Below are 12,225 nucleotides of genomic sequence, written 5' to 3' on the forward strand. Positions count from 1 at the left end.
TGGGGAGTCATTACTTAGTGGGTATGAAATGTTCTTCTGCACAATGAAAAGGTTTTGAAACTAGAGAGAGGTAGTGATTGCATATCCCTTTGAATGTGCTAAATGCCACTGAATTGTACACTTTAAAATGATGACTTGTGTGTTCTGTTTCACCTCAAAAGAATTATTATAGCACAGCTTCTGTCTTCATCTAATTATTTACTCAAAATTATAATTTGTCTGATATTTATTAGCCACAACTAAACATTGCCATGATCCATTGCTCTTTGTTCCCACATTTTCCCCTCCTCTGCCTATATAATCAATCTTGTAAGGTCCAGTAACAGAGTAAATTATTGGGACTCTTGCTGTTTTCCAATCAATAATGGACAATTACAACCCATCTTTGATGTTTCCATTCTTGTTCTAGAAATAAGTTTATGGAAGCATTCATCTGACACAGAAGCACATCTGAAAGTAGAGAGAGATATGTTACCCCCTTGCTGGCTGAGTTCCACCACTTTGCTCAGCTATTTACACCTGACATCTTGTTTCATTTTCATACAAAATCTGGAGGTAATTATTATCCACAATTCTCTGGTCTCAGGCCCCTCCCCATCAGCCTGCCATTGCCACTTCATTCCCTTGGACCTGAAAGGCTCCTGGACCCCTTGAAAGTACAGGCCCACCAATAAGAGCATTGCCTGCCAGCTCCTGAATCTCCCAAGGAACTTCTCACATCTTAATCTGAGCACAGACCGGAAGCCAACAGAGGGCAGGAGCAAGTGGGTTGCACTGTGGCTGAGGAGGGGACGCTGGGTTTGTGGGCCTCGGAGAGGCAGCGCAGAGGAGGGAGATGAGACTGCACACAGCTTTCGTTGTTTGACATGTCATAGGCCCCCTGCACACGCCACCCAAGGTCTTTTCTATGCCACATCTGGTGCAGGAGGACTGTCTGTGAAATTGCTCTCAGCAATAGCTGTGGATCACCACTGAGAGGGTGAATATACAAATGGACAATATGCAGACCACCTATGACAGCAAAACTTGGACCCCCAACTTAAAAGTCAAAGCACATCCTGTGCAGCATCTGGCCAGACCCAGGAATGGGAAGTGACTGCAGCTTCCCTATTTTCTGCCTCTCTTTCCAACTAAGAAAGTCAAATATTCTACACAAACCAACCCCATAAGATGCCCGCTGCCAGGTGGCCTACTTATAGTTTCCCCCCGACAACAGCCTCCACCCAGGGCACAGCCACCCGGAGCCTTCCCATCTTCCAGTGGGAAGCTTCCCTCCCCACCCACCTTCGAGGCTGTGCCACGGGCAGTGACAGTGGCTGCCTTCTTGGTGACAGCTTCCAGTGAGCAGCCTCTGCCGTCCTCACTGATGTCCATGGTTAGTGCAAAGGCTCCTCCAGGACACTGTCTGCACCACCTGTCGTCCAGACCCCGCCTCTGCCCAGGCACCCTGGCCTTAATGCTGCAGCTCACAGGGAACCCGGCTGGTGACTGAGGCCCAGTCTGAGCCCCTCACTGCCGCCCTCCTGGACTTCTCAGTTTGGTGCCAGGCCTCGTTCCTGCTTCCCATTTGCTCCATCACGGGGCAATCAGTTCATTGCTCTACTCTTCTGTGCAGTACTTTCTAAAAAGTGGTGTTCATCATAATAAGGAGAAGCATGAGGGGCACACGGGTCAGCCTTATAGACAGGTGAGTCCGCAGCTCTCACCGGATCCTTGTTCACATCCACGAACTTCGCTGTGGATCAGCAGGGAAACGGGCGAGGTTCTGCCGTCCAAGGGTTTTGTCCTGAGAACTTGGCTTTTAGAACATTCTCTCTGGTTTTCTGCCTGGGGCTGGGGGTCTGGTTCAGGGTGTTGGGTCTGTGTTTCAAGGAGGCTGTCCCGCAGGTTGAGGGCCTGAGACACACTGTGCACTGCTGACCATCACCAGCTCACAGGGCATCTATGTCTGAACCCTCTGCTGACCATCACCAGCTCACAGGGCATCTATGTCTGAACCCTCTGCTGACCATCACCAGCTCATGGGGCATCCACGTCTGAATCCTCTGCTGACCATCACCAGCTCACGGGGCATCCATGGCTGAATCCTCTGCTGACCATCACCAGCTCACAGGGCAGCCACGGCTGACTCCTCTTCCGGAAAGACTTGTGCTGTTCACGGTCCTAATTCTCATGCTGATCTTTCTAAATGGCAAAACTTTGCCAAGGGTGACTTGGATCTTCAGTGGCAACTCTGGGAACATTTGGCTTGAAAAACGTTGTTCAGTTAAGAGATTCTTTATAGAAGAAAATGAATAAGATTTCTCAGGCATAAATACAGAAGCCTCCAAATGAATTCCGAATGAAAAAGTATTTTGCTAAGAGATTGTTTGCCCAATGCTAATAACTGACTTGACAAGCTTAAACAGCCCCTCAGCCGCCTGGCCTCCATGTCCCCCTGGGCCTAACTCTCCTTCTGTCCCTCATCCTTTCCTGTTTCTCTCCTTCCACACTTCCATCAATTCCTTCCCCCCTCCCCTGTGTCCAGATGCCCTACCTTTTCTCAGCAACTCTGCTACCACGCTGTAACCTAAACTTCCTCTGTATTCCTTGAAGCCAGAAACAAAGGGCTGACACCAATCATTGAAGGCCTTGGATCCAAAGGCCTTCTCCTGCACATCACTAACCTGTGTAACACCCCTGTCTTGCTGGTAAATGAACCAAATGGATGAGAATGTTGATTTTTCAAGGTCTCCAGGCCATCAACAAAATTGTCTCTCTCACTTCCCAGTGGCTCCTAAGCTAAACTCCTTCCTGCTATCAACTTCTCCTGAAGCCACTTGCCTTCATGATAGAGATTCTTTGTCTTTTTCAGTGTGCCCCTATATAGAGACATTCAGTACCCTTTGTCCTCATCTGAGTTGGACAAGAGTATACCTGGACACTCATGCCTTAGAGTCTCAATGATGACCCTTCCTATTTTTTGCAGGTCCTCAATTGAGACTTAAAAGATGACCAGGTGCAGTGATTCATGCTTGTAATCCCAGCACTTTGGGAGGCTCAGGTGGAAGGATCACTTGAGTCCCGGAGATTGAGGCTGCTGAACTATGATTGCACCACTGCACTCCAGCCTGAAATACTCAGAGTGACAGAGTAAGACCCTGTCAAAAAAAAAAAAAAAAGACATAAAAGATCAAAATTTCCATGTGATTTGGTTCTGACACTATATATAGATGATTTCCTACTTTTCTCAGAGAACAAAGAAACCTGTGAAAAAGATTCCATTGACTTTCTCTCAGCCTTAGTAGAAAAGGGACATAACATTTCAGAAGACACATTACCATTTGGCCAAAACATAGTTACTATTTAGGACATGCCCTATCCAAGGAGGAAAAAGCATTCTCTTCTCACAGACTAATGACTACCCAAGTTTATCCTAGATCTCTCACAGAATTGACAGTTGAGAGGATTTCTAGGTTTAGTTGGATATTGAAATGAGTGCAAAATTTTTCTAAAGTTGCAACACTTTCTTTTGTAAATTGACTAAGGACTCAGTAAATTTGCTTTGGGAGCATAAACATGCACAGGCCTCTGGAGCCTGAAGAAGGCGTTTCAGTGGTCCCTTCCCTTAGCATCCCTAACTGCAAAGCTTCCCGTGGTCTGTTTTGCAGAAGCAATATACACAAGCGCTTAGGGTTTTTACTCAACTTCCGGGGAACCTTCAAAGACCCCGGATTCACTATGGCTTTACCCTTGATCTGGGTGCAAAGGCTTATTCTCCTTGTCTTAGTGCAATAGCTGACACTGAAAACTTTTTGAGGCTTCTGATGAACCAGTTTGTATTAGTCCATTTTCACACTGCTATAAAGATACTACCTGAGACTAGTAATTTATAAAGCAGTTTAACAGACTCACAGATCCTCATGGCTGGGGAGGCCTCAGGAAGCTTACAATCATGGCAGAAGGCGAAGGAGAAGCAAGGCACCTCATATGGTGGCAGGAGAGAGCAAGAGAGAGCTCAGGGGAAACTGGCACTTTAAAATTCTCAGCTCTTGTGAGAACTCCCTCCTCACTATCACGTGAACAACATGGGAAACCACACCCATGATCCAGTCACCTCCCACCAGGTTCCTCCCATGACACACAAGGATTACAATTTGAGAGGAGATTTGGGTGGGGACACAGAGCCAAATCATATTACAGTTCTCATCTCCCCATTTGACCTCCTTGTTCCTTCTTCTGTGCAGACATTGCTGCTGCCTGGGAATGCACACTTCCCAGCCAGCCTCTTAGGAGATTCTAATTCGCCTCTTAGGAGACTCTGTTCCTCTCCCTCTCCCCCCTTACTGTTCACGCTGCAGTGCCCTGAATCCTGCTATTCTCACTCCCCTGCCAAGGAAAGGGAGCCTCAAGGCAGTGCTACCTCTGCCAGGGAGGCTTCTGTATTTTTTAGTTTCACTGGAGACCTCAATTGAGAACCCTGATGTAACACTATTTGTGGATGGACTGTAGCTGGAAACTGAAGCTGGAGGTGGTCAGGTAGGATATGCTATCACCACTCTATATTCTTTGTCAAGGATATCGTCCTCTCCTAGGTAAAATCAACCCTGATGGCCAAGCTCACTATGCTTATTAGAGATCGTCAAACAGTAGAAGTCCACAGTGGCTGCACATAGAGGCAGCAGGTGGGCTTTGGGAGCAGCACACAACTGTGAGAAGCTTTGGAAACAGAAGAGGTTTCTCACTTCTGCTGGGATCTCCATCCAAAATGGGTGCATTCAGAAGCTTTTAGCTGGACTCTTACTTCCTAAAGAGGTGAGGCCTTTCTCTTCTTTTAAAAAGATTGAGGCCTAGGCCAGAAGAGACATGTGGAAACTAAAGGAAATGCTAGGTCCTCATGCCAAACAGTTTTAACAAAGGCTGTGATCCTAATCTAAACCTCTAAAGAATAAACCCCTCGAGGGAGTCAAAGAGGCCATTATAAGATAGCCACTGTTATGGAAGCAGCCTGCTTGTGCCGCTACTTAGATAATCTCTGGCAGTTCCAACAAGGCCTATTAGTGGAACGAGATGATTTCAGATGAATATTGGCCAAATTTCTCAATGAAACTACTGTTCACAGTAGAGACAAATTGGTTACAATCTTAAATCAATATTGGTGGGAGAACTTAAAAAAATAGTTGAAGTTATTTTAGGCTTGTATTACGACCTGTTGACAATATAATCATTAAAATATCCGTAAAGATGGAACGTGGCCAGGGACTACAATCCCAAGAGCCCCGTGAGCATCTTCAGATGGAGGTGTGGTTTGGCTTCGTGTCCCTGCTGAAATCTCATTTTGAATTGTTCTCCCTAATTCCCACATGCTGTGGGAGGGGCCCCGTGGGAGGTAACTGAATCATGGGCGGTTTCCCCCATACTGCTCTCATGGTAGTGAATAAGTCTCATGAGATTTGATGGTTTGTTAAGGGGAAACCCTTTGCATTTGACTGCTACCATATGAGACATGCCTTTCACCTTCCACCATGATTGTGAGGCGTCCCCAGCCATGTTGAACTGTGAGTCCAATAAACCTCTTTCTTTTGCACATTGCCCAGTCTTGGGTATGTCTTTATCAGCAGTGTGAAAACGGACTAATATAGATGAATTTTACCTGTTTCTGCCCTCCATGAGAGTTGAGGATGTTTAACTTATTGCATGTCTGTTTTCAGGGTGGGTTAAAATATTTCCTTACCAGAAAGCACAGCCTTTACAGTTCCTAAAAAGCTGCTTGCTTTCATGTTTCCAACCTGGAGCATCTCAGCTTTCACATCAACTGACCAAGGCAAACACTCTATGAAGCCATTATAGGAGAATCCTATAAAGTGTTACCTCCTACCCCCAAACCACACTGCCTTCACTACCCATATATTCTGAATAGATTGAGAGCGCAAATGGCATCCTTAAATTAAAGGTAGGAAAAATTTATGAAACCCTGGAGCTCCTTTGGCCAAAGGTACTCCCACTCCCCTTCTGGCCATATGATTCCCTCCTTCAGGGAAAGATCAGTTACCCTCTGAACTGGTGCTATAGACTGAATGTCTCACCAAAACTCCTACGTTGAAATCCTAACGCCCAATGTGATTGCATTACGAGTGGGGGTCTTTGGGAAGTGATTAAGTTATGAGGGTGAAGCCCTCACAGATGGGATTTGTGCCCTTATAAAAAGAGGCCCAGGGGAGACCCATCACTTATTCCACTGTATGAGGTTATAGTGAGAAGATGGCCTTCTATGATGAACTAGGACCCAACCAGATACTGAATCTGATCACTACCTTGATCTTGGACTTCCCAGCCTCCTGAACTGTAAGAAATAAATTTCTGTTGTTTATAAGCCACCCAGTCTGGTATTTTGTTATAGCAACCTGAATGGACTAAGACAACTTGTAATGCATTTAGGGATTTCACCTCTGATACTAGCCTCTGCCCTGTTGCACCCAGACGAGCAAAACATTGGTGATGTTCAATATTCAACAGCACCCTTCTAGCAACATCTTCCTAAACAGCTTCTTCATGATCTTCAACCTGGAGATTTTGTCTGTTGGAAGAGACATCTGAGAAAATTGCTTTTAAATTTTGTTGGGAAGGACTTACCATCTATGTTAACCACAACCACAGCAGTGAAACTCCAGTCACATTTCACAACTTGCTAAAGAAACAATCCAGAATATCACACAATTGGAAGCCTATTCCAAGAGCAGACCTCAAGCTTTAGAGGCTCCCCAGAAGCAGCCCATCTGAGGAAGTAGGCATCTGACTCAAGACCTTTAGGGCAAGCTCAAATAGTGGAAAGGTTCCGCTCCTGACATTGGACCAAGACTCTGATTCCTGTTTGAGTTTTCATCTTATGCCCATGATAATTCTTCCAATTTTCTATAGGCCCCTTGTTGCTGTCCACTCATAATGAACCCCCTTTTTTCTCATTTATTCCCTTTTGTGATAAAGTTAGATCAGAAAATAGTCTAGCACCATTCTCAGATTACCCGAGACAGTGGTCAGTGCCCTCAGTCTTACTGACTACAGGGCATGCCATCACATTTCAATGATAAAAACCTTGAGACAATTCTAGTTTTAATAAATGAGACATAGAGAATCACAGCTGATAGTGTTTCCACTTGCACCTACATGGACAAAAAGACCTAAAACTAAATTTGTATTCAACAACCTTCATAGAGTGATGAACCAACACTTGCCACCTTAAAGATACCAAGAGACCCAATTAGCATAACCCAGCTAATGTGAAATCTTGGTTCCAACCTAGTGTCACAGACAGATCCCTTTTTACCTGGATTTCCATGGACCCCTATTGGATACTACTTTCTTTAGCTCCAGGGCTTTTGATGCTGATTGCTCTCATTAACTTTATTTTTTATTTTTATTATTTATTTATTCATTTATTTATTTTTTGAGACAGAGTCTTGCTCTGCTGACCAAGCTGGAGTGCAGTGCTGCAATCTCGGGTAGCTGTAACCTCTGATTCTAGGGTTCAAGTGATTTTTCAGCCTCAGCCTCCTCAGTAGCTGGAATTACAGGCACCCACCACCACACCTGGATAATTTTTGTGTTTTTATTTTAATTTTGTTTTTTTTTTTAATTTGTTTTGTTTTTTTAATTTTTGTATTTTTAGTAGAGATGGGGTTTTGCCATGTTAGCCAGGCTAGTCTCGAACTCCTGACTTCAGGTGATCTGCCCACCTTGGCCTCCCTAAGTGCTGGGATTACAGGCGTGAGCCACCTCGCCCAGCCTCTCAGGCACTTTAGGAATAGAATTATAAGAATTGTCTGTATATAGAGACTCTAATTTTAGAAATCACCAAGGCTGGACATCCAGCTGATCATTCAGGAACTATACCTGGAGAAAATAGGTTGCTACAAACCACCAGAGCAGTGTTCCCAGAAGTGGGAATCATACAAGTAGAGGAGCCTTTGAGAAAATTACTAGTCACTGTGGCAGAAGTATGGACACCACCTCCTGTGCACTGGATGGAACACAGGCCAGTCTCAACTCACTGGTATACACGATGATGAACAAGCACATTGCTCCAGATTTCTTGTTGGCTAGTATCTAGCCTAGTGCTGCTGGTAACACTTCTTGCTGTACCTGGATGAATGAAACAGGCAAAGTCGAAGAGACCACACAATGCCATAAGGAAAAAATTATTTGTCTGTTTGAGGCTGATCCTCATGGCCTATGGGATTTGTTCTCTTGCCCTGGGATGGGCAACTGGTGTTTTCAGTTCAGAAGCATCTTATGAGAACTACTACTTGGTCTTGTTTCGGCATAGTGGTCATGACGCTGTTGGTTGACTCCTCCGCCGAGTCTGCAACGCTTTTGTGCAGCTGCTCTGTCATCAGATGATCTCCATGGTGCTACAACAACACAAAGAAAAAAGTTCTCATGAAATGATTGCCTATGGAGGCAACCAGACAACCCCCAGGCTGTGGAGACCTGGATCTCTAGCCTCCTCTGAGCTGTCCAAACTCTCCAGTGAGAGAATGACTAAAAGCGGAAGGGAGACCAAACTGAATGTGCAAAGACAGTGGTCTGACTGTATAAGATGATCTCTGACCTATGCCTCTGCAGCAATCTGCCCAGAATGGCCAGGACTTAGTCAAAGACTGCCAGTTTTCCATGCTCTTATTGTTTCCACTTCCAACTCAGGACCAACCAGAGAAAGCCAAGCATATTTCCAAAGCCAGCAAGCCCACAGAAACAAGTGCTCACTGCTAAAGGCTGCTTCCATCTCTCCATGCCAACAACTGCAGGTTCCCTCCCCTCCAAAGCTTCTCTCAAGGCTCGCCATTCTTTTCATCTTCATGGCTACCACCCTACTAACAGCTCTCAGCTGTCATAATCTTTCATCAGGACTACTCCAACAATCTCCTCTTGAGCCTCATTCCCTTCCTCAATCAACATTCCTTTCTCCATAGGACAGCCCTGTTGTACATTTCAAATGCAAATCTGATCCTATCAACCCAACCACTGAAAACACTTCCTTGGCTTCTCCTTGGTCTTAAGATCCAAACGTCTTCCTAGCCTGGCCCTGGCCTCCCCTGTGGTCCTCTTCTTCCTGTGGCCTGCACGTTGGCTGTTCTGGTCTGGCTGTGCCAGGCTCCCTCAGGTGCAGGTCTTGTTTGGGGCTGCCCTCTGCCTGCACGCACTCCCTCTCTGCCTCTCACAGCTTTGCTCTGTCGGTGTCTACTTATCCTCTGACCCCAGACCTTGCTTCTTTGAGACTACTGGTCTACATCACGTTTCTGGGTCACAGGCATATATGGAGATTCCTTTCTCAGGAGCACTGACCAAGGTTTATAATTATGTTTTCATTGTGTATTTATTTCACAGATGCCTTTCTCCTCCACTAACCTAAGCTTCAGGAGAGCAGGGGTGGAGTCTGTTTTACACTGTTATTGGCGCCTGGTGGACCTACACAGAGTGTATGTAGAATAAAGGGGAGAAATAACCTGGGGTGGTGGCTCACGCCTCTCATTCCCGCACTTTGGGAAGCTGAGGTGGGAGGATTTCTTGAGTACAGGAGTTCGAGATCAGTCTGGTTAACATAGTGAGACCCAGTCTCTAAAAAAACCCAAAAACTTAGCCAGTCATGGTGGCGCATACCTGTAGTCCCAGCTACTTGGGAGGCAGAGGTGGGGTGATCCCTTGAGCCCAGGAGGTTGAGGCTGCGGTGAGCCATGATCCTGTCACTGCAGCCTTTCTCTAAGAGTAAGACCCTGTCTCTAACAGAAAAAACAAAAAACAAACAAACAAAAAAAACCCGCAAAAAACGAAGTAGAGAAAGGGTGCATGTGAGTTGTTCCCAAAGCTCTCCTTTTCTGTGGCTCATGGTTTTAGATGAACTCAGCAGTTTCTTTGATTGTACACATGCACGTGCACAGTTGTCTCTGTGTATAGACTCATAGGGTTGCTGACTACAGTTGTACACACTTGTGCTTTACACAGAGCCAGTGGAGTGGGAAGTGGGAGCTGAAATCCAGCTCACTCTGTTCACATAGGTCAGGGCCCTGCTGTGGGGCTGGGTCTGCACAGAGGCAGAGGAAGGGACACTGAAAAACACATCAAGGCACCTTCATCTTGACCAGCCAGGTCCCAGAGGGCAGCACACACCCAGAGGGACCCTGCTTTTCTAATTCGCACAAAGGTGCCTGTGGCTGCCACAGTCAACTTTTGGGCCCCTCTGTTCTGAACAATTATCTTACAAATGCCGATGCTGGTTATAGGGGGACCTAGACAAGAAAGTGGGAAGCTTCCACGGGCCATCTTCCCCTTTAAACCTAGCCAAACAACTGGAGCCAAGGAATGCACTCTCATACTGCCACCAAGTCTGTGGTCTTGTTATACAGGAGAGGCTGTGTAGAATAAACCTGCATGAGCTGTGACTCGCCTGGTAGATAAGTCCTGAGGTCCAACTTGTGTCTTTGGTTTGATGACTTCAGTGTCATGCACTTTCCTGAGTCTCTGAAAATAATCTTGACAAGTCCCCCAGGTCATATTGCTCATTCCTTCTGCGGTGGGAGGCACAGTCCTTTTAATCTCAGAGCTGCAGGTGGTGGTTTTGTACTGTATTCATCAGATATCCATGCTGAAGTGTTTAGGGATGGTGTACTGATGTTTGCTAAAACAAACAAACAAAATGAGTCAAGAGGTGAATATTTGAATAGATATGTGATAAAGCAAGTAAGCAAATGTTAATTGGAAGAGCTAAGTGATGGTGTTCCTGACCCATTATTTCAACTTTTCAGTACATTTAACATTTTCATAGCAAAATGCAGGGGAAAACTTAATTCATTCAACATTTGAATTTTATTACATTTACATTTATTAAAATTTATTATATTTATGACAATGTTGATGTTGCATTTATTAAAGTGGGCATCAGGGAGACAATGATGAATGAGACATGGTCCCTAGTGGCGCAGCCCTAGAGAGACAAGCAGTAAGCAGATTAACAGTAAACAAGATGGTGAGGGCAGCAGGAGACACACAGAATGTTCTGGAAATGTCACAAAGTACCTACCACATTTTGGGGTGTGTGTGTGTGTGTGTGTGTGTGTGTGTGTTTGTGTTCAGTGAGCTCTTTCTGGGAGTGAGGCCAGCAGAGCTCAGCCTTGAATGGCAATGGAATGAAAATTAGCTCAGAGGGTGGGACAGGAATCCCATGAACACCATGTGGTGTTTACAGGAGCAAAATGGGGCTGGGGACTGACTGGTTGGCTTTGGAGAACTTCTGTGCTGTGCTGACCAGCTGGGCTTGATTCACTCTCTAAAAGGGCTGACTGGGGAAAGTACCTGAGGCACCAAGCTGGAGGTAAGGTGGGAGCTTGCGCAGGTGTTGCAGAGAGGGGACGACCTGCAGGCACGGGTGGTAGGGCTGCACATGAGGGAACAGATCTGATGAATATTTGGGATGGAAAACTGGAAAACTGGAGATGGGGAACACACTGCTTGCTCTAGGAGAGGCTGTTGAGGAGAGAACGATGGGCTTAGATTTGAATGTTCTGAATCTGAGTTGCCTGTGGGACTTTGAAGTGAAGCTGCCCCCTTTGGCAGCCAGAAAAATAAAACTGAAACGTAGGAAAGAGGTGGAAATATTGATTTGGAACTGAAAGAACAAGGTTTGAATCTGTGGTAGAAATTAATAAAGGAGAAAATGCAGAATAAAAATGAAAGGTGTGGGAGTTCCAGTACCCAGCACAGTGCCTGGCACACAGGAAGCGAGTAGCGCATATGTGCTGCACCGTGAATGAAAACGCCAGCAGGATCCCAGAGAACACGCATTCAAGGATGGACTGAGGGAGAGATGCAGGCGAAGATTAGGAAACAGTTCGTGAGTATGGAGATTAAAGAGCACGTTTGGGGAATATGGGGGTTGGGGGGCGGGTTGCCGGGGAAAATCTGTAGGAAAGGGGGATTGGTCTGTACTAACAAATGGAAAATACATCCAGAAAGATGAGGCCTAGGCCGGGCGCGGTGGCTCACCCCTGTAATCCCAGCACTTTGGGAGGCCGAGGCGGGTGGATCACGAGGTCAAGAGATCCAGACCATCCTGGTCAATATGGTGAAACCCCGTCTCTACTAAAAATACAAAAATTAGCTGCGCATGGTGGTGCGTGCCTGTAATCCCAGCTACTCAGGAGGCTGAGGCAGGAGAATTGCCTGAACCCAGGAGGCGGAGGTTGCAGTGAGCCA

Source organism: Sapajus apella, unplaced genomic scaffold, assembly GCF_009761245.1.
Source record: "Sapajus apella isolate SASKATOON/1434 unplaced genomic scaffold, GSC_monkey_1.0 scaffold30, whole genome shotgun sequence".
Taxonomy (NCBI): domain Eukaryota; kingdom Metazoa; phylum Chordata; class Mammalia; order Primates; family Cebidae; genus Sapajus; species Sapajus apella.